Raw genomic sequence first — 21,084 nt, 5'->3', positions numbered from 1 at the left:
CTACTTTATGATAAGGTATTTGCTCAGATAAAGCCTCTGCTTTTTATCCTTTTTCTTATGGGCAAACTCAATCTGAGGTGACAGAGAGAGGGACACTATGGGTAAGCTTAGCTCAAGAGTTTTTGGCCTGGCACGAGTTTGTTATAATGGCCGACTCAGTTCTGAGGATGGAACCGATACCCATCAGTAATGAATGAATGAAGATCAACAACACAGATGGAATGTTATGGTAAGAACATAATTTATTTTTCTAGAAATCTTCTTCAGCACAAATTAGCATGCATAAATTATACCCATACAGCTTGCCAGCTGAATAGGTTGTAAAATTGTTGAAAGCTGTTTATTGCTTTCCATCATAGGAGTATGTTGTGCTTTGTGTGATCACCTTACCACTCCTCAGTGAGTACAGATTAAGCCTACGTAGATGAGCCTCAGTTGTTCTCCCACAACTCATTGGCTGTATGTATCATGATATTATGCCTTTTCCCTACTTTCTCCCATCTGTGGTTTCAGAACTCTGCAGAGTGCTGTAAGACTTGCCTTACAAAGGATTTTTCCAGAAAAGTCCTTTGTTTAGAAAGCCTATCCATCTATACTTCTTCATCCTGTCTGCCTTTTCTTTGTTACACTGCACTAAATTACTAATGACATTTGCTGTTGCACTTCTAGGCACTTTTTTCTCTAAAATGAGATCAGCTTTCAGTCTCTAGAACTGCTGCTGCTTTACTCTCTCTCTCTCTCTATATGTATATATATATATATATATATATATATATATATATATATATATATATATATATATATATATATATATATTTTTTTTTTGTCATTCATGATGGCTTCTTAATAGCTTTGTATTGTATTATCTGTCCTATTTTTGATGTCTGACATCTCATTTACATTATAGATTCCACCACTATTCATGCTTGTTTTCAGAACGTTGGATTTTTTATTTTCCTTCCCATTACCATAACTCTCAGTTTCAGTATTGATTCATTAAATAATAAGTAATTCCCTTGGTAATATTTGTGATCATCCATTAATCAGATTCACTACGCTGTTCCTTTTCCAAATTATGATCCACATCTTCAAAATATACATTCCATTGCTGCTGCCTTTTCTGTTAGTTTTTACAGGCTACATATGCCATTACTGTTACTTTCCTTTTAGTTTTTACAGCGGAATTATGGAGCATTCTTTTGCTAAGGTAACAAATGCCATCAGCATGTTTCTTGTTCATAGCTTCTTAGCTTGGGATATTGTATGTTAAAATGTCAGTACCATGGCTGGTGGGGGGTGAAGGAGTGGTTGCCCTGGGTACAGGTTTTTTGGGGATGCAGAGTTACATATTGGGCAGGTGCAATAATACCATTTTAATGATTTCAGCTGATATAACTCATTGCTTCCTACAACAGTATAGTCATGAAAGCAGAGTTCCTATATATCCTGTAAGACTGTACTCATCTTTATAGAAGACTTTCCTGTACTCCTGAAATGAATATATTCGTTACTGTTTTCAAAATCTAATTTCTGAAATCCTGGTAAAGATGCATACGTAAAACCAAAGCATGTCTGTTATGTACTTCACAGATAAAGATTCTAGTTGTCTACTGATGTACTTTGTTCTTCATCTGTAAATATGTTGTAAGTAATTGCTATGTTAAATTGTTAATCGCTATGTAATCCAGTGTAACTACTGTCTGTTTATTTTACTGTGGAGCTTTTCTCCCCGGGCCTCCGCTGAAAATGGACCTATGTCCAGTCGGACACTCCCGGTCAACAAATTTAAATAAATAAAGATAGGTAAGCATGACTGTGAAATGGCCAGCATGCGATGTGCAGTGCTGCAGTTTTTAAGGAGTGTTTACAAAAAGTTAAGAAAAATAGGACATATTTCCATGTTTGCATTAATAATGAAAGAATAGAGTGTGAGGTCTTTGAAAGAAAAATTGCCAAGGACTCCATAGATAACCACTAGGCATCCTTTAGCTATGTCAAGAATCTAAGTGGTAATGCTCAGATCTGCACGGAATTAGTGCAGAATGGCACAAAATACACTGAACCGACCGATATCGCCAACATCCTGGCAGACAGGTTCAGCATAAACTTCACCCCCAAAAAGGCCCATAACCATACCAGAATAATGCAAAGTCCCTGAAATCACAGACACTCAGGTTAAAACAGCCCTCTACAAAGCCAAAAACACAGCATCAATGGGACCGGACGGTGTCCCATGCGGTGTCCTGCATGAGCTCAAAGATGAGCTAACTCCTCACCTAAACACACTGTTCAAACTCAGCCTCTCCACAAGCGACATACCCATAGAGTGGCGCACAGCAACGGTTATTCCGCTCCACAAAGGTGGAGCCACAACAGACCCTGGGAACTATCGCCCTATAAGCCTAACTAGCTTGGTCTGCAAGGCTATGGAGTGCATCATCATGGAACTCATTAACAGAGACGTTGGGAGCCTCCAAATACTGGACCCTACCCAGTTTGGCTTTGTACTTCTTTGAGACAGTTACTATGGCTATAGACGAGGGAAAGGTGGTACACACAGCCTACCTAGACCTCGCTAAGGCCTTCAACACCATTCCCCATTCTGGTATTCTAGACAAGCTGAACATAAACCCCTATGTCACAAGATGGGTTGCCAACTGGCTCATGGACAGAACTCACATGGTGAGAGTTGCGGAACTAGGTCCGACTCTAAACCAGTTACAAGTGGCGTTCCCCAGGGCTCAGTCCTAGGACCCCTCCTATTCAGCATATACTTCTCAGAGGTACAGGCAAGCACAGGAAGGCTATGGCTGACCAAGTTCGCAGACGACTGCAAACTAGGGGCTATAATTGACTCTCCAGCTGACACAGACATCCTCAAAAAGGGTCTCACTGAGACAGATACCTGGTGTCAAAATCATGGCCTTAAGCTAAATGCCAAAAAGTGCATAGTCATCCCCTTTGGAAAAAACAAAGTACCCACAAACTACCACATAAGTGGTAGTCCCCTAAATACGGAAGACGTAATAAGGGATCTGGGGACCCAAGTAGATAGTAATCTCATCTTTGATAATCACATTGCCAAAGTGGTTAGAAAATCCTTCTACGTGGCTCACCTAATCACAAAAGGGTTCGCATCCAGATCAAAAGAGGTCATTGCGCCCCTCTACTCATCACTCATCAGACCCTTCATAGAGTACAACGCCCCATTTGGGATGTACCTTACAAGACACCTGCAACAGCTGGAAAGACCACAGAAGTACCTCAACAAGAGGATCACTGGCCTCAGACAGATGCCCTATGCAGCTTGACTGAAGAAACTCCAGTTGTACTCGGTTGCATACCGCCTACTCAGAGGTGATCTCTGCCTGACATACAAAGCCATGTCCAACCCAGAATTGATGGACATGCTCCACCTAAAGAAAACCTTATCCCCTCGAGCCACACGCTCTAGGGATCGAAACCTCACCACAACAATAAATAGGATGTGCTGGAGGGATAGATTCCTGTCCCAGAGACTTCCCATGCATTGGAACAAGATCCCAATCTACATTAGGCAGAGCTCCTCGCTAACACTCTTCAAAAGAAACTTTGACGAGTGGATGGGAAATAGAAAGTTTACCTCGAGGATCACTTCAGTGACTCTGCTGGACAGAGGCACAGGGAACTAATCTAAGTGGGGCGGCAAAAGCCAACACATTCTGGCTAGGCTTATAAATGCCTTCGGGCAGATAGCCTAGTACCAACCTATGAACCTATGTTGTCATGTTGGGGAGGTGTATTTAAGAACAGGTGCTAGTAAAAAAAATGGCATTAAAACATAGTGGGTAATATGAAGTAATTCATAAAGCAGTCATGACTGTTATCTATATTTACATAATTGCATTCATTTCATAAAAGCTGTGTGATTTATAGGTGAACAAATGATGCCATCTTTTGTAAAACATTGGGGCACACAGTGTTGTCACTGATGCTTGTCACCATTTGTGTTAGATGGAAACCATCAGTTTTGCCACAAATGGTTGGAGATTACTATTGTAAAATTATTATATGCACAATTTGTATAGATTTGCAGTACCACAGAACATCAGTGTGATATCCCCTCCTGTCATACATCATGGAAAAGCTCCAGAACAGGTGAACAGTTCCCTCACTGGTAATCTTAGATCATTCATGCACAGTTAAAGATATAACCATTTGTTTAACCACAGTACTGATATTTTTGGCAAACAAAATACATTTTTTTCCTTTGTTAATCTGCAGTATAAAATCAGCATCTACAGACAAGACTTTTGATACTCCATTTGTTTAACCACAGTACTGATATTTTTGGCAAACAAAATACATTTTTCCTTTATTAATCTGTAGTATAAAATCAGCATCTACAGACAGACTTTTGATACTAACACTTGTGTATAGTTCATTCTCTGCCAAAAAGCTATCAAATTTTACATTTTTTGTAACTCGCACCATTTATCAGGCATTATAAATCTAATGAAGTGTGTTTTGAGTAGAGCATTTGAAGAAAAGCTGTGTTGTGTAGAACATGTCATGAAACAAAGGTGCTATTTAGCCTCCTGTTATTCAGGGCAAAATGAGCTAAATGTTGTAGAATGTGTCTGTATGCATTAGTAACTACAGGATCTACCATAAGCTGTTTGCTACAGTTACAGAAAGATTGTGGATTTTTTTGATACTCAACCTCTTTTTTTTGTCCTTATCTCCAAGTTGAAGGAGGGCAGCAGTTTGGAGATTGCCCTGCACTTCAATTAACCTAGCCACAGCTCTTTTAAATGCAACATGTTAATGAATAGCACTTTAAAGTGTGATTTCTTTATTTTGCTTTTAAAGACTAGATTGCAATATTATCAGTATTTCTTGTTTCCTGGAGATACAGTGATGTCAGAGTAGTATATTCAAGTAACAGGATTGTGAGTGGATGCAGTTGCCCATTGTGGGGCTTTTATAGAGACAAAGCCCCCCCCCATGCAAAAATACCTTCTGTAATGATTTATGTATTTTAATTTGTCAGTTTTGATTTGGAATGCTGCTTTTTATTACCGTGTGAGTGTTTACCAGAGAAGAGTCACATTTTTGTGATTAGGCCATATACAGGGAATCATTTGTTTGATCAGTGGTCTTTGCATCAGAGCACATTACACTGAAAAAAAATGTGTGGATGCTCCATTTCATTAAGATTGGATAACACTGAGTATATGAAGTTTGCACTCATTCCCATTGTATGATCTCTGAGTTAGTACCATGTATATACATTTAGTGTCATCTGAATAGCTTGATAACATCTTAAGTTCATATTTATCAGTATATATTTTCCATGGCCACAGAATTTTATGTTAATAAATGTACATTATCTACCAAGACCTTTTTTAACTTTATGGGAGTTACATAATTTATTTTGACAATTAATGTAGAGTTATTTAGGGAATGTAATTTCTCAAAATTCAGAGAAAAGCCATTATGACTGCTATGACCCCCATTGTAAAAGTGAAGCATATTTTATTATGGGATGCCAGAGTAGCAAAAAATGACTTTGCTATCTGTACTTTGCTTCTTTTTAACTCGGATAGTAACACATTTGTAAATTGTATTTAAGTTTTGTAAAATATGTAACTGAAAACTGTACTTTAAAACTGCGTTTGTAAGATACCATAGCAGTGATAATAGAATTGTATTTTTGTTGTTTTTCATTTAATTTGTAGGAAGAATGTTGGAATACTATAACCTTATTCTGCGGTATTTGAGAAAATGCAGTTTAAGGTAAAGGAAAGGATTGTTTGCTTGCCTGTAACTGCAGGCAGGTTGTAAAATTGAATCAGGAAGATAAGGATCTTAAAAAATGAAATTAAACGACTTTCCAAAAAGGTAGCAGACCAGAAATGAGAAAATCGCCCATAGTATACAGATGTGAAACTATTTTCTTGTATTTCTGTGAGAGTGATTATGGAAAAACCTGTTTGGTTAGACATCTAGTTTCTGTGGGGAGAAGGATAATAAGCTAGAATATATATTTTAAACTGAAAACAGTATAGAAAGTCAGTCTTCATGAAAGTCATTAAGGTGACCACAGCTTTGTAAGTTTACAGTTTTGCCATCTACCTGTATATTATTTTATTAATGAGAATAGCCAAGGTTCAGTATTGTCTTAGAGCCATCTAAGATATTTGTCTAGCTCAAACAGGTTTTTTTATTGAAGTATTCCACATATGGAGTTGATTGATTGTCTTCTTTTCATTCTGCAGTTATCTTTGCCTTTGCATATTTACTATGTATCAGTACTGTCTTAACTTCATTAGTGTCTAAGCAAAGTTTTTATTTATTCATGTTTTAGATTTTTTTTGCTGGTATTTATGTATAATTTATTGACTGAGGAGAGGGTATTGTTTAACAATGTAGGTTGCCTAACTTGCAAGTATCTTCTTCAGCTGGGTCAGATCGCTTAGCACCTTACCATTTTTTGTTTATTAGTATTTTATTTGACAAAGTAACTGGTGGTTATGTAGTCCACTATTGTAGAAAAGTAGTAGTAAACTGTGGCTTATTAGATAATTCTACCAGCCTTCCCTTGCAGTTGTGTGTATCTGAGAGAGAGAGATATGAGAAAGTGCCTGGGTGGTAGGCCAAAGAGCCAACTGTGTAAGTTGTCATTTCGTAGTCTTAGTGTGGATTTAGATGTTAGAACCCCACATCAAGGGCAGCAGTACTCATTCTGTTTGCATTTCAGACCATGTTGCATTTGATTAATTGGTTAGTGAATCAGATTTGTGTGCAATTGATTTTTATTTTACCTGTTGGATACCAATGGTATGACTCACGCAGCCATCACTGTGGTTGCCTTCATACCTATTTGGGACAGTGGAGCAGACCCAAAAATGATAGCCACTTTCCCTCACATATGCAGCTTGACATTTGGTTGGCAGTGTCAGGATTCAGGATCGCATCCCATCAGTGCCAGCCATTCACCACAGTTGTTGGCAGTGGTGGGATTCAAACCATTTTGTATCAGCTCATTATCCACATGGGGTATGCAGTATATATGATACATGGCAGACTATAACAAGTGTTTGTCAGTACTAAATTTTGGCTTGCACTAGATTTGAACTGCAAACAAATTAGTTGAAATGTTGTCATGCTTTTTTCCACACATTAGAACATTCTCCAAATGCAAAGCAGGGACATTTTAGCAGACAATGAATAGTAGCAAGTGGGTGCTTCTCTTAACTTCCCTTTGCAAGTGACTTATCAAATTGTTTTGTTTCTGATGTTGGTCAGTGGCTTGCTTAAGCCTTCAGTATTTCAGGTTGTGCATGTTTGCATGGGAGTCCTTGAGGTTTCTTGTAGTGCTAAGGCTCTGTTGTTGTTACTATTATGTACCTACTGTATTACTTTGTCACATTTACTGTCGTCAGTTTAGTATTGCTTGTAGACTGATTTATTTGCTATTACCATTGTTTTTACATTTTGTTTTCATAACCTCTTCCATTTAACTTCTGGTCCTGCTTCCTTAAACTTCTTGTAAGCTTGTTATTTCCCACTGCCATTCCTACTGTCTTGAGTACTATGATCTCTTGCACCTACTGCCTAATTTCTGACTGTATGTTGGTGCACTTGCCCGTAAAACCTAGACCTACTTGGAAGTAATGAATGACTAACAAACTTGTATCACTGTCAGTATGATAACAGTTGGTGGTCTTTAACAGTGTAGAAACTGTCAAATGCTCACAAACAATGAACTACTACACAACATGCATGATGCAGTATGTGAGAGATGTAAATACCTACCCAACAGTGGTGCCACCCTCTCACAAAAAATGGTCTTCACCACATTCTGCTATCTAAACCTCTTCACAAATGTACCAAACTGACACATGTGGAGGTTGTCAAAAATTCAATTCCCAAGCCTTGTAGAACCAGGAAAGTAGCAGAAATTTACAAACATAACACCGCTACCCTCGCACAGTAAACAGTCACCAGGCTACAGACTGTAAGCTGTCTTGTATGACTACTACTATTACTGTTAAAACCGCAAGTAGAGAGAGAAATGTCCTAGTCATTTGTGACATCATTGTCATGCATACTAACTCCATGCTTATGAGGTTATAAAGGTCTCTTCATTTCCTTTATCTGGGAAAATCTGAATATGACATGTCCTGGGTCTGCGTGGATGAGAATGTAATTTCATTAAAAGTTGCTTCTATCTAGTGTTGTTCTTCTTCCCCTGTCCTCTTTCTGATATCCACGTGGGTCCATTTCTTTTTGCAGTTCTTTCTGCTTCTCTTCATAGGTTGATACTAGGCTATTGGCCTGGAGGCCCTTATAAGCCTAGCCAAGAATTTTGCCTATGTTCCCACAAAGTCATTACCTGTTTCCCCTGTCAAGCAGGGACACAGGTAGTATCCCAGGGGTGTATTTTCGGTTTCTTGTTTCTTATCCAGTTGTCCAGGTTCCTCTTTAAGAGGGCTAGTGAAGTACTTTGCTTGGCATGGAGAGGGAGTCTATTCCACAGATGGGGGAGTCTTTGGGACACAAATCTATTCCTCCAACAAGTTCTGTTAATGTCACAGACCAGGTTGAGGCCATGCGTGCGGGTTGCATGAGTGCAGTTTGACTTACGGATATGCAGAAATTCCATCAAGGCTGGTTCTGAGAAACTCCGTCAAGGCTGGTCCTGAGATGGCCTTGTATGCCAGACACAGGTCACTCTGAGCAGTCTGCATGAGACTGAGTAGATGGACAGAACTTTTAGCCTATCTGTATAGGGTAGGTGTTTGAGACCCTGGATTTTCCTGGTCAGGAACCTCTGGTTTCTCCAGCTGCATGTGCTTGGCAAGGTACATGCCGAAGGAGGTATTGTACTCGTTAATGCGGCTGATAAGGTAGGAGTACAGGGATGTTATGACCTCCTTGTTCCTGGATGAAATAACCTTACTTATGAGGTGAGCAATATAGAAAGCTTTCCATACAGTGGAGTAACTTTGGTGGTCAAAAGTCAAGTTGCTGTCAACCTGGATGCCCCAGTCCCTCATGACTGATTGCGTGCTTAGTACGTTGTTATTAATGTGATAATTAGTGGGAACGCCATTTTCCTTTCCCCAAAAGGGATAATGATGCATTTCTTGGCATTCAGTTATTTATATATATGTGTATGTATGTATATATATATATATATATATATATATGTACACACACACACACACATACATATATATATATATATATATATATATATATATATATATATGTATATATATATATATATATCTATATATATTTAAAAACTGTCTACCTATTTAGTTTAGCTACTGTATCTTAAAATTTTCTCCTGCTAAAAACCCCTTCTCCCTTTTCCAGGCTATTTGTTTTTTTTGGCTCTACCATGTCTGATAAAACAGTAGAATCTAAAAAAAGCGCTATGTATGGGCATAAAATTCCACTTTCTGATGCTCTCACGGAGTGTGTTGTTTTGCTTGGGGGCCTCTCACTTGGACTCGTCTTGCTCTATTTGTGCTGGTTTCAATCAACGTGCACTGATTGACAGAAGAAATAAGCTAATTCTTAAGGGTCTCCTGCTTTCTTCTTCTGGTTCCCCTTCAATTTTAGGGGTTCAAACCCCTGCCAAGAAACACAAAGAAAAGGTCCCCGGACAGAGATTCTTCCTTGCTCAGTGAGCCTTCTCACAAGTCCACCAAAACGTGGGATCCTAAGCCCTTGGATCAGAGTGTTAGTGAGGAATCAGTCCAGCTCCAGTCCCCAAGGTTCTCTCAGGAGCCGATTACCTCCAGACCTAAATCGCCACTGCTTCAGTCCCCTAGACCAGCCTCCAGGCTGCCTTCACTTGCTTTGTTCGCCAGGCCCTCACGGAGCTTCTCTGAATCTGAGGTTGACAGAATGTTGATGAGGTTACTGAAGGCACAAATTCAACTGGCCTTCTTTTATTCCCTTCTCTCCTTCTTCAGTCTGATCCCCAGCTTCGGAGTTGCCAGGTCAGAGGATTCTGAGAGCTGACAAATTGGATCCGATAGGTACGGTTACCTCGACTCCAGCAGTTGCCTTGATTAGTTCGGCCCCAACATTCTCAGATCGGATTGACTCTTGGAACTGTAGCATGGGTGTCAGGTCCAAGGGTATAGTGTCAACTGTGAAGTTTTCAGAGCTGTCTCATCCCCTTGAAGCCTTGGCACTTGATAGCTTGGCTCATACTCCCCTCCTTGATCCGGGACTGATAGGAACTCGTAGGATTCTCAGCTGACAGCTTTAGCTCTGGTGGGGATTCCCTTGGATTCCCATTCGCCCTCGTCATTTGAAGTGGTGGAATGGGTTCTCTTCGCCCAAAGGAGAGACTCGACTCTCCCTCCGTTGGAACCCAGTCCCTCCTCAGGAGAGTTTGTGCAAGAGTCATGCTTTTTGTCTCCTCCCGGACAGCCTGCCCAGAAGAGGTTCCAGACTTCTTCCCAGGTGAAACACCCAGAGTCTTCCAGTGCCTCCCTGGAGCACCCCACTGAGGAGGTTCCTCATAATCGTATGTGCAAAAGAAGACGTGGATTCCTCTGTGGAATCCCTCACTGAGGACACTGATTTGAAGGAAGGGGAAGGGTCCCCAAGATCCCCACCTGAGGATGTCTCATTTGGAGGCATCCTGGAAATTCCATGCCAGAAAGGTGGGTGGTCCGCCCAAAACCCTATCCCAGATGAGTCAGTGTTCCTGGAAGCCTTTGGGTCAGGCCCATATACATCTTGGTTAGCCCCCCCCTGTGGACACTCTTATTGACCTCATCTCCCTCAGGGCATGGAAACAACCAGACACAGTAGAACCCATCCCTAAATGCCCAGACAAGATCCTTCGCATCCCTTCATATACACCTCATTGGACTAAGGTTGTCCCTGTTGATGCCATGGTGGCAGTAGCAGCCACCAAGAAGGAGCTGGCCCAGGACAGATCCTCGATTCACCCCACCCCAAACAGGGGAGTCTTGGGAGGTGGAGATATTTGGGAAGCACCTGCCCGCTTCAGCTACCTTCACTTTGTGGACGCTGAACTATTTGGCACATGTGACCAAACTTCAGAGAGACCTGGTAAAGGAGCTCTCTAGTCCTGCCCCAGGGTCTATGTCTGCAGAGGGACAGAAAACTTTTTCCTCCAGAATGACCACCCTTCTGGCTATAGCTAATACATCCATGAGGCCTAATCCTGCATGCAGCAAAGGGTGCCTCACAGGCGGCCGGTTCAGGCATTGCTATAAGGTGCCATGCCTGGATGTGGCTCCATGATTTCATGAAACCCTTTAAGGCGTCTTTTACTAGCTCCCCTTTTGATGGATCATCTTCATGGTTAGAGACACGCTCTCCCAGAATAAGAAAGATGGGAAGACATTGTTTTCCATCTTGTTCATACAGCTCATCTTCACATGAGAGGTCTTCAGTGGACTCTAGCAGTTCAGTGGTCCCTCCTTTATTATCCTCTAAACCATCCCATCAGACTTTCTTGAGTATGCAAGGGATCCGTTCTCTGTTTGCTTCAGTCACAGGTTCTAGAACAAGATTGTCCCTTTGCCCTTCCTCCCCCAAAGGCCACTTGTGACCACGGATGCCTCCCAGTTTGGATGGGGGGGCATTCCCTGGGTCAGAAAGTCCAAGGCACCTGGTCCTCTTTAGAGACTAACTTGCATATAAACGTTCTGGAGATGACAGAGATGCTCCTAGCGTTGCAAGCTCTTCATACCTCTCTTCACTCAGGAACCTTTGCAATTCAAACAGACAACATGTCTAATGTTTGGTACAACAACAAGCAGTGAGGAGCCAAGTCTTACCCTTTATATCAAGAGGCCATGAGGTTGTTGTAATGGGCGATCTACTCCAACCACTTTCTAGTGGCAACACATTCTGGGGAAGTCTCTTCGCATCTCCTTCCAGCACCAAATGCAGTGAGTTTTTTGTCCTGATCCCTCCATAGAGACAGTCAGCGAGAGATGCTCTAGTCCATGCTTGGCCCCCCAGTTTGCTTTATGCTTACCCCCCTCTTCCTCTCATTCCCAAGTTTCTTATGAATGCTCAGAGGTTGAAGAGCAAATTTATCCTCATTGCTCCCTTTTGGCCTTAAAAAGTGTGGTTTTCCTTCCTCTGGTCTCACATAGTATGTCCACCATGGACACTGGATCCCATTCAAGAACTTCTCTCCCATATTTCGAGATGTCCTCACCCATATCTATCCAACCTGAAACTGACCGCTTAGTTATTCCAATGCCATTGACGGTAGAAATCCTGGGCTTTCTTCCCCAGTTAGAGAAATTTTAGTAGCAGCACATAAAGCTTCCACTAGGAAGATATATAACAGTAAGTGGAAGAGATTTTCTTTTGGGCCCACTAAAATCAACTGGATCTTTTTACGGCTCCTGTTCCTGCTGTGTTAGATTTTTTTTAGCATCTATTTTTTATACCAGAGTGAAGGTGCAGCTGGCAGCTATTTCGAACTTTCATGTTGGAGAAAATTCAGTACCCTTAGCTTCTTTCAAGTTGTGCAAAACTTTCTTCAAGGGCACCTTTATTCTTTGTTCTCCCATTAAGGACCCCACTCCTTCTTGGGACCTTACCATGGTTTTGCAAGCTTTGGTTGCACCTCCCTTTGAACCAGCAGCAAAGGTTGATTTGAAGCTTTTGTCATGGAAAACTGATTTCTTAGTAGCCATCACTTCAGCTAAAAGAGTTTCTGAATGTCAGACGTTATCTGTCTAACCACCCTATTTGGTCTTTTACAAAGATAGAGTTACGTAGTGTATCAACCCTTCTTCCCTGCCCAAGGTTGCTTTTGAGGTTAACATTAACCAGGTCATCAATCTTTCGATTTTTTTCTTCCCTAATTTCCAAAACAAAGGAGAATACAAACTCCATGTGCTAGATGGGCATAGACAATTAGGTTTTTATTTGGATAAGACTAGACACTTCAGAAAATCTAATCCGCTTATTGTTGTGAATTTAGGAAATCAATTTCCAAAGTTACTCTGGCAAATTGGATTGATTAGAGGAATACCCTTGTCTGTACCTGTCAAAGCTGATTCCAGTAGGTCAGTATCCACTTCCGCTGCTTTCTGGTCTAGAGTTCCTATTGATATTTGCTCTGCAGCTACTTGGTCAAATTCACACACTTATATCTCACTACAAATTTGACATTATTTCCAGAAACAGGGCATCCTTTGGTTCTGCTATACTCCAGAATATCCTTCCATAAGGGCCTCCCAAGATTTATATAGCTGGATACTATGTCCCACAGGTTGAAGACCAAATGAAAAACAACTTCTTCAGATAAAGACGTTATGTACTTACCATAATGTTCCATCTGAGTTGTTGCTTTTTTATTTGTCTTCATCCTTTTCTCCCTCTATCTCCCTTTCCAAATTCTCCTTCTCTGGAGACGTGGCAGATGTTGTTTTTGGTCACTCCTGTATGTGTGTTTGAGATCCTGAAGTATCCTTGTTCCATTCTATTCAAGATCATATGCTTTTTGTGGTGTTTGTATATACACACATATATATATATATATATATATATATATATATATATATATATATATATGGACATATGGATCCCCTAGAAAACATGTAAACATTGAGACCATAGCGTCTAAAACTCATAACATCGAAACTTTACATCACAACTTCAAAACCTACAAATCATATGTAAATAACATTCCCTCCACCTACAACACCACTGAAGTAGTAAACACACTTTGTACTACATTTCTGCATTGGGGCAAGACCCCCTGCACCCCCCATGAGATAGCACTACAGTGGGGTTAGGAAATTAACTTTTTCCCCACTGTAGTGCCATCCCGGAGTTGGTATATTTAATTTCTTGGGGGGGTGGGGGGTGCAGGGGTGGCTTGCCCACCTGCAGAAGCATAGTACAAAGTGTGTTTACTAGGTGGCGGGGATGTTATTTACATGTGATTTGTAGATTTTGAAGTTGTGATGCAAAGTTTCAGTGTTATGAAATTCGATGTTCTGAGTTTTAGATGTTATGGTCTCAATGTTCTGAGCATAGATGTTATGACCATTCGATGTTTTGAATATATACACACACACACACACACACACACACACACACACACACACACACACACACACACTCAGTGGATATAAAAAGTGTACACACCCCTGTTAAAATGCCAGGTTTTTGTGATATAAAAATGAGACCACAATAAATCATTTCAAAACTTTTCACACCTTTAATGTGATCTATAACCTGCACAACTCAATTGAAAAACAAATCTGTTAGGGGAAAAATATAAAAAAATAAAAAACGTACAATAAGCTAGTTGCATAAGTGTGCACACCCTTAAACTAATACTTTGTTGAAGCACCTTTTGATTTAATTACAGCTTGCAGTCATCTTGGGTAGGAGTCTATCAGCATGGCACATCTTGACTTGGCAAGATTTGCCCACTCTTCCTTGCAAAAGCACTCTAAATCTGTCAGATTGCAAGGGCATCTCTTGTGCACAGCCCTCTTCAGGTCACCCCACAGATTTTCTATTGGATTTAGGTCTTGGCTCTGGCTGTGCCATTCCAAAAGTTTAATTTTCTTCTGGCGAAGCCAATCTTTTGTTGATTTGGATGTATGCTTGGGGTCATTGTCGTGTTGAAAGGTGAAATTCCTCTTCATCTTTCTAGCAGACACCTGAAGGTTTTCGGCCAAAAGTGACTGGTATTTGGAACTGTTCATAATTCCCTCCACCTTGACTAAAGCCCCAGTTCCAGCTGAAGAAAAGCAACCCCCACCACCATCATGCTTCACCGTGGGGATGGTGTTTTTCTTGTGATGCGAAGTGTTGTTTTTTTGCCAAATGTACCTTTTGGAATTGTGGCCAAAAAGTTCAACCTTGGTCTCTTCAGTCCATAACACATTTTCCCACATGCTTTTGGGAGACTTGATGTATTGTTTTGCAAATTTTAGCCTGGCCTGGGTTTTTTTCTGTGTAAGAAAAGGCTTCCGTCTTGCAACCCTACTTCATAGGCCAGACATATGGAGACTACGTGAAATTGTTGTCACGTGTAGTACACAACCAGTACTTGCCAGAAATTCCTGCAGCTCCTTCAGTGTTGCTGTAGGTCTCTTGGCAACCTCCCTGACAAGTTTTCGTCTTGTCTTTTCATCAATTTTGGAGGGATGTCCAGTTCTTTGCACCATCACTGTTGTCCCATATTTTCTCCACTTTTTGATAACTATCTTCACTGTGTTCCTTGGTATATCCAGTGCTGTGAAAATTTTTTTGTTCCCTTCTCCTGACATACCTTTCAGCAATGAGATCCCTTTGATGCTTTGTAACCTGTCTGCGAACCATGGTTTTTGATGCAGTAGGCAGAGTAAATGTCAGAAAAATCCTACTAGGACAGCTGAACTTTACTTGGGGTTAATCAGAGTATCTTTAATTGATGGCAGGTGTGTACCCAAGAAGACTGAATTTTGTAATTAAGGCAAAAGGTGATTCAACAAAGTATTAGCTTAAGGAACTGCACACTTATGCAACCAGCTTATTGTACGTTTTTTATTTTTTTCCCTAACAGGTTTGTTTGTTTTTCAATTGAATTGTACAGGTTACAGGCCACATTAAAGGTTGGAAAGGTTTTGAAATGATTTATTGTGGTCTCATTTTTTTATATCACAAAAACCTGGCATTTTAACAGGGGTGTGTGCACTTTTTATATCCGCTATATGTATGTATATATATATATATATATATATATATATATATATATATATATATATGGGTCTACTTCACAAGAATTATCAAAGTCGAGAAGACTGAGATGAGAACTCCAAAACATCATTTAAATGAATGACCACACAGCTGATAAGTTTCCCATGATAAGTTACCACTGAACCAATAAGGGGAAATGTATCCTTTTCCCCCACTATTGTGCAATCCTGGAGTTGGTATATTTAGTTAGGGGGTGTGTGGATGGTGTAGCCCCCCCAGATTGGGGGGTGTGGAGAGCATAGCCCCCCCACCTTGGTGGGTTGGAAATGGTGTGGTGTATTTTCCATTAGTTTTTGTCCCAGTGGTTACTTGCCAGCTATGTGGTCATTCGTTTACATGAAGTTTTGGAGTTCTCATCTCTGTCTTCTCCTCTTCAGTAATGTGACATTTCATTCTTGTAAACTCATATATATATATATATATATATATATATATATATATATATATATATATATATATATGGTTACCTATCATTTCATCGAAAGTTCATTTCATCTAAAGTTCATTCCATCGAAAGTTCATTACATCGAAAAGCATTTGCCCCCTTTCCCAATGTTGTGCGACCCTGGAGTTGATATATATAGTTAGTGGGTGTGGGGGCACAGCCCCCACCTAAAATGCTTTTCGATGTAATGAACTTTCGATGGAATGAACTTTATATGAAATGAACTTTCGATGAAATGATAAGTAACCATATATATATATATATATATATATATATATATATATATGTGTGTGTGTGTGTGTGTGTGTGTATATATATATATATATATATATATATATATATATATGTGTGTATGTATGTATGTATGTATGCATGTATACATACCGTATTTTTCTGTAAATAAGACCTAACCAGAGAATAAGGCCTAGCATGGTTTTCCAGGGTGGTCATGATATAAGCCCTACCCCAAAAATAAGCCCCAGTTAAGATAGTCAACAACACATTACGGACGTGTTGAATTATAAAATAATAATATTATTGACATCTGTTGACTGAGGTTATCCTACTCTGCTCACCATTTTCGGACCATTCGGACACCCAACTTCTTCTTTTTGCAGAAAATTGGAAGATTCTTTCCCGGGGAGTCCTCCATGATTCTTACTATAACCCTAATCCTTACTCCCACTTGACTTTTGAGATCCTTGGCCCATAAATGCTGGCAAATTTACTTTGGCCAAAGTACAGACAATGCATGTAAAACGTATGCACTTAACGAATGGGTGTGGTTGTGTCTGCTTAACTGTCACCATTTTTGTTGCCACTCCTGTCTCATAAGTCTTCATTTAACCCCCCCAGACAAGATGAGTGCAGAAAGGAAGAGCTATTCCGTAGAGTACAAGAAAGGAATATGGTAGGACTCCCGGGGGAAAGAATCTGATGGTTTTCTGCAAAGAGAAGAAGTTGGATTTCCGAATGGTCCGAAAATGGCATGCAGAGTACGGTATCCCCAGTCAACAGGTGGACGAAGGAAATGCTAAGAAGTGTAAGTGTGGATCAGGTTGGCAACCATTATTTCCTGAGCTGGAAGACATCATCTGTGAATGGATTGCTAACAGGAGAGCAAAGGCTTTGGTTGTGCGCAGGGCTGATATTCAAGCATTTGCCCTTGCAGTGGTACCACAGTTAGAAATGTCCCCAGAAAAATTCAAAGCATCACAACATTGGCTGGATGGCTTCTTTCAGCGATATTAACTGTCTCTAAGAAGATGAACAACACTGTCCAAGTTGGAAGATACTAAAGTTATTAAACGTGCACTTGCATTCAAGTCCTTTGTTGATGACATTGACTTTTCTAAATACCATCTCTCTAACATGATTGCTATGGATGAAACTGCAGTGTTTATGGGCCAAGGATCTCAAACAACTATTGATCGGAGGGGTGCCTTGTCAATCTACTTCCCTCCACTGGTTACGAAAGTGCACGTGTTACCTGTATTTTGGCAATTCATCTAGATGGAAAGAAAACCCCACCTGTAATCATTAGTAAGGGCAAGAAAGATAAGAACGAACGTGTTTCAGGCATTTACATTCTTGAAATCGAAAAAGCCTGGTGCACACAAATAGTTATAAGGAAGTGGGTCAGTGTAATGCTGCCACTTGTTTTGCGAGTTGGCGAAAGAGGTCTGCTAGTCTGGGATTCAGCCAGCACTCACCACGCTGAAGACATGAAGAACTTCCTTGCACAGAGAAGAATAGATCAAATAATGATTCCCGCAGGAATGGCTGCCTATCTCCAGACTCTTGGTATTGCAATAAACAAGCCATTCAAGGACCATTTGCGCATGGAACTCAATGACTACATTGAAACTAGAATGCAGAGAAATCAGTGTGGAAACTTAGTGAAGACTTGCCTGCAAGAGGTCGTGACTTGGGTGAAGAATTCATGGGTTAAAAATCACTGACAGCTGTGTTGCCAATCCACTATGAGCAGGCTACATGGACAAGCAGTGCTCATTTAAGGAGAGCTATATTGCTGGGCATGACAGATTGGGGCCAATGGTTCTACAGGAAATGGAGTCACAAGAAATTCAGGCCGGATTTCGGGGGTTGGAGACTTATGACAATGTTCCAGAAGAAGATGACATGACTGTATTTTAATAACTTTTCCGTTATCGGGGCAACAGAATGGATTGCTTCTGCTTTCAGCTGCCAGCAAGCTCTTGTCAGTTTTTTGACTTTATTGTATTATGGTAACGTTTCATTATCAAGGGGTAATTACAAAGTAAGCCACTAATTCCCAGACTTCATTTTTATGACTTTCCATCATTTTTCGCTTACGGTTTGGGTAAGGAATAAAGAAAGCATCACAACTCAAAAAGTGTCAGTTATTCATCTGTTTTATTCCCCTCCTCCAATACACATGTATTGAGATTTTTCAGCACTTTCTGTTAAGCATGAAATATTGCACTGTGGAAGCCAAGGTGTCGATATTCTGAAGTTGAAATGTTTGTTGCACTGTTTATGTAGAATTCTCACACAACTGTTAACGTGTTACCTAGAACTGTTGCCCAATAATGGAAAAGTACCAAATTAATGTCAATTTGTGTACATGAATAAATGTCGATTTTTGTACATGAATAAATGTAGATTGTTGTACAGGGGAGTAAGTAAGGGATCCCCTGATAATAAGCCCTAATGCATATTTCGGGGGGGGGGGGAGTACAAGACCCAGTCTTATTTTCAGGGAAATACGGTGTGTGTGTGTGTGTGTGTGTGTGTGTGTGTGTGTGTGTATGTATATATATATATATATATATATATATATATATATATATATATATATATACCTTATGAGCAGCAAACTCAATCTGAGGGATGAAGGGAGAGCAGGGCATTATGCGTAGTGGAGGAGCTCTGATTTTTCGGATCCTAAAGCTATAGTATATGGCCGAGTTGGATCCAGTATTGGATCCAAACCCACAAGTTGAAGATAAATGAAAAGGCAACAACTCAGATGGAACATTATAGTAAGTACATTACTTGTTTTTATCATCCCACTGTAATTAGCCTTAATTAGACCAATTGTACAGTACAGTGTATAGTTATTGACATTTGTTTACTGGGAAAGTTGGACTAGATAATTTTATGCACTTTCAGTGGAGGCCTAGGGAGAAAAGCTCCACAAATGAAAGAACAGAAGATATATATATATATATATATATATATATATATATGTGAAAGTTGACATATTACATTATACTGTAAGTACATAGATTAATACAAATAATGCACATATGACATATAGAATAATGTATACCATCATTAAAACAAGATAAATACAGTATCATGCAGGACTGAAACATGCTGACATATTACATTGTGTAAGTTTATTATTCACTCATCAATCAAATGTCAAAGTGGAACATTCAAACAGTGGATAAGGAAGAGGAGAGGAAAGGGCGGTGAGAAAAATATTTGTAGAGATGAGTGTAGTAAATATGGGAGGCAGGAGAAATAATGAGTAAAGGCAGGATTAAGAGTAAGGGAAATAAGAATAATAGACACAGAAACAAGGAAAAAGACTGATAAGGGTGTAGGTATTAGATGGGGTAGGAGCTGAAATTTTAGTCAGTAGAGCAACAAGTGCAAAGCAAAGAATTAGACATGAATTCTTTTAGTTGCAGCTTAAATAAATGGATGTTGTATATTCCCCTGACTGATGCAGGGATTGAATTCTAGACATTTGCTACATAGTGTGAGTACAGACTTTTACTGTAGTTTTTTTTAAGGCTTATAGATGTTATGTAGATTTATGTCAGAAGATCGAAGGTGTTTAATTGGGAGGTAGTGGTGGTGAATTGTACTTTCAGCTGGGCAAGAAGCAAGATTAAAATATAATGTTATGTGTTAAGAGAAGTTAGGGAGTAGGTATGTTGTGGCAGGAGTGACGCTTGTGGATGTAGTAAGGACTTTTTTAGTTTTATGTAGAATTCCTAGGGTTTTTTGTGAGGTTTTTATTATAGTGCTATGTATTTGGGGGTGATATTTGAGGTTGTCATCTCTTATAACCCTGCTGTTTTGTATGGGGCACTACTTCATTTGCATGAATTGTTTACGGATATAATTTTTAAGTTATTTTTCTCATGGGTAAGTGATTTGAGGAGAAATAAAAGCAGTTTGGGTTAAAATGAGTTAATGGTTACAGAACCAGTTTTAAACAGAGTTAAATGCATGCTATGTAATCTTTTCTAAAATTTCTAGATTGTTTGAGAGGTAGAGAAGGGTTGAATCATCCAAACTGTCCTTAATCTCTTACATCTCCATAAGACAAACAGTTCCACTAATACTAGCTCTAAGGATTTGAATTTCCACCAACATGTAAACAACACATGATGGAAAAATAGAGTTATTAGCCAGCATGTTTCATATCTCTGGGATGAACTAGCCTTGTACATGGAACATAGTGACACCTAGCATTGACAGATGGTTGTTGGTTCTATAGATGTAGGATATCCTTAGATTTGTTTGTATCTTATGAAGTGCTTGTTTTTGGGTGTGTATGTGTTGGGTAGGGGTCCTAGTAAGAAAAACAGTGTAGAACTAGCTGAGACTGTGACATTTGAACTGAGTTCAGACCTTGAGATCTTGTCTGCCTGTTCTGTAAATGATCCTTATGGTACCTTGCACTGTCAGGGATGTGTCCTGCAGTAGTTTCAAGATGCCTGCACACTGAGTAACAGGTTGATTCCAGCTCTTACAGTGTGAAAACAGAAACGTGAGAAAAAAGAGCCACTGAAATGGTTAGTTTGTGAAAAATGCAGTCACTGTAATTACACTGCCTGGATGCCATCAAAGAAGATATTTGGAGAACC

The 21,084-nt window shown here is 39.8% G+C and overlaps 1 protein-coding gene across 3 annotated transcripts in view; it reads left to right on the top strand.

Moving 5' to 3' along the window:
- SCFD1 (sec1 family domain containing 1) overlaps nt 1-21,084 on the top strand; it is a 3,579,547-nt gene that overhangs the window by 1,647,008 nt on the left and 1,911,455 nt on the right. The window lies entirely within an intron of this gene.

Source organism: Protopterus annectens, chromosome 6.part0, assembly GCF_019279795.1.
Source record: "Protopterus annectens isolate FY-2018-M chromosome 6.part0, PAN1.0, whole genome shotgun sequence".
Classification (NCBI taxonomy): Eukaryota; Metazoa; Chordata; order Ceratodontiformes; family Protopteridae; genus Protopterus; species Protopterus annectens.
This window is presented reverse-complemented; position numbering and strand designations above follow the sequence as displayed.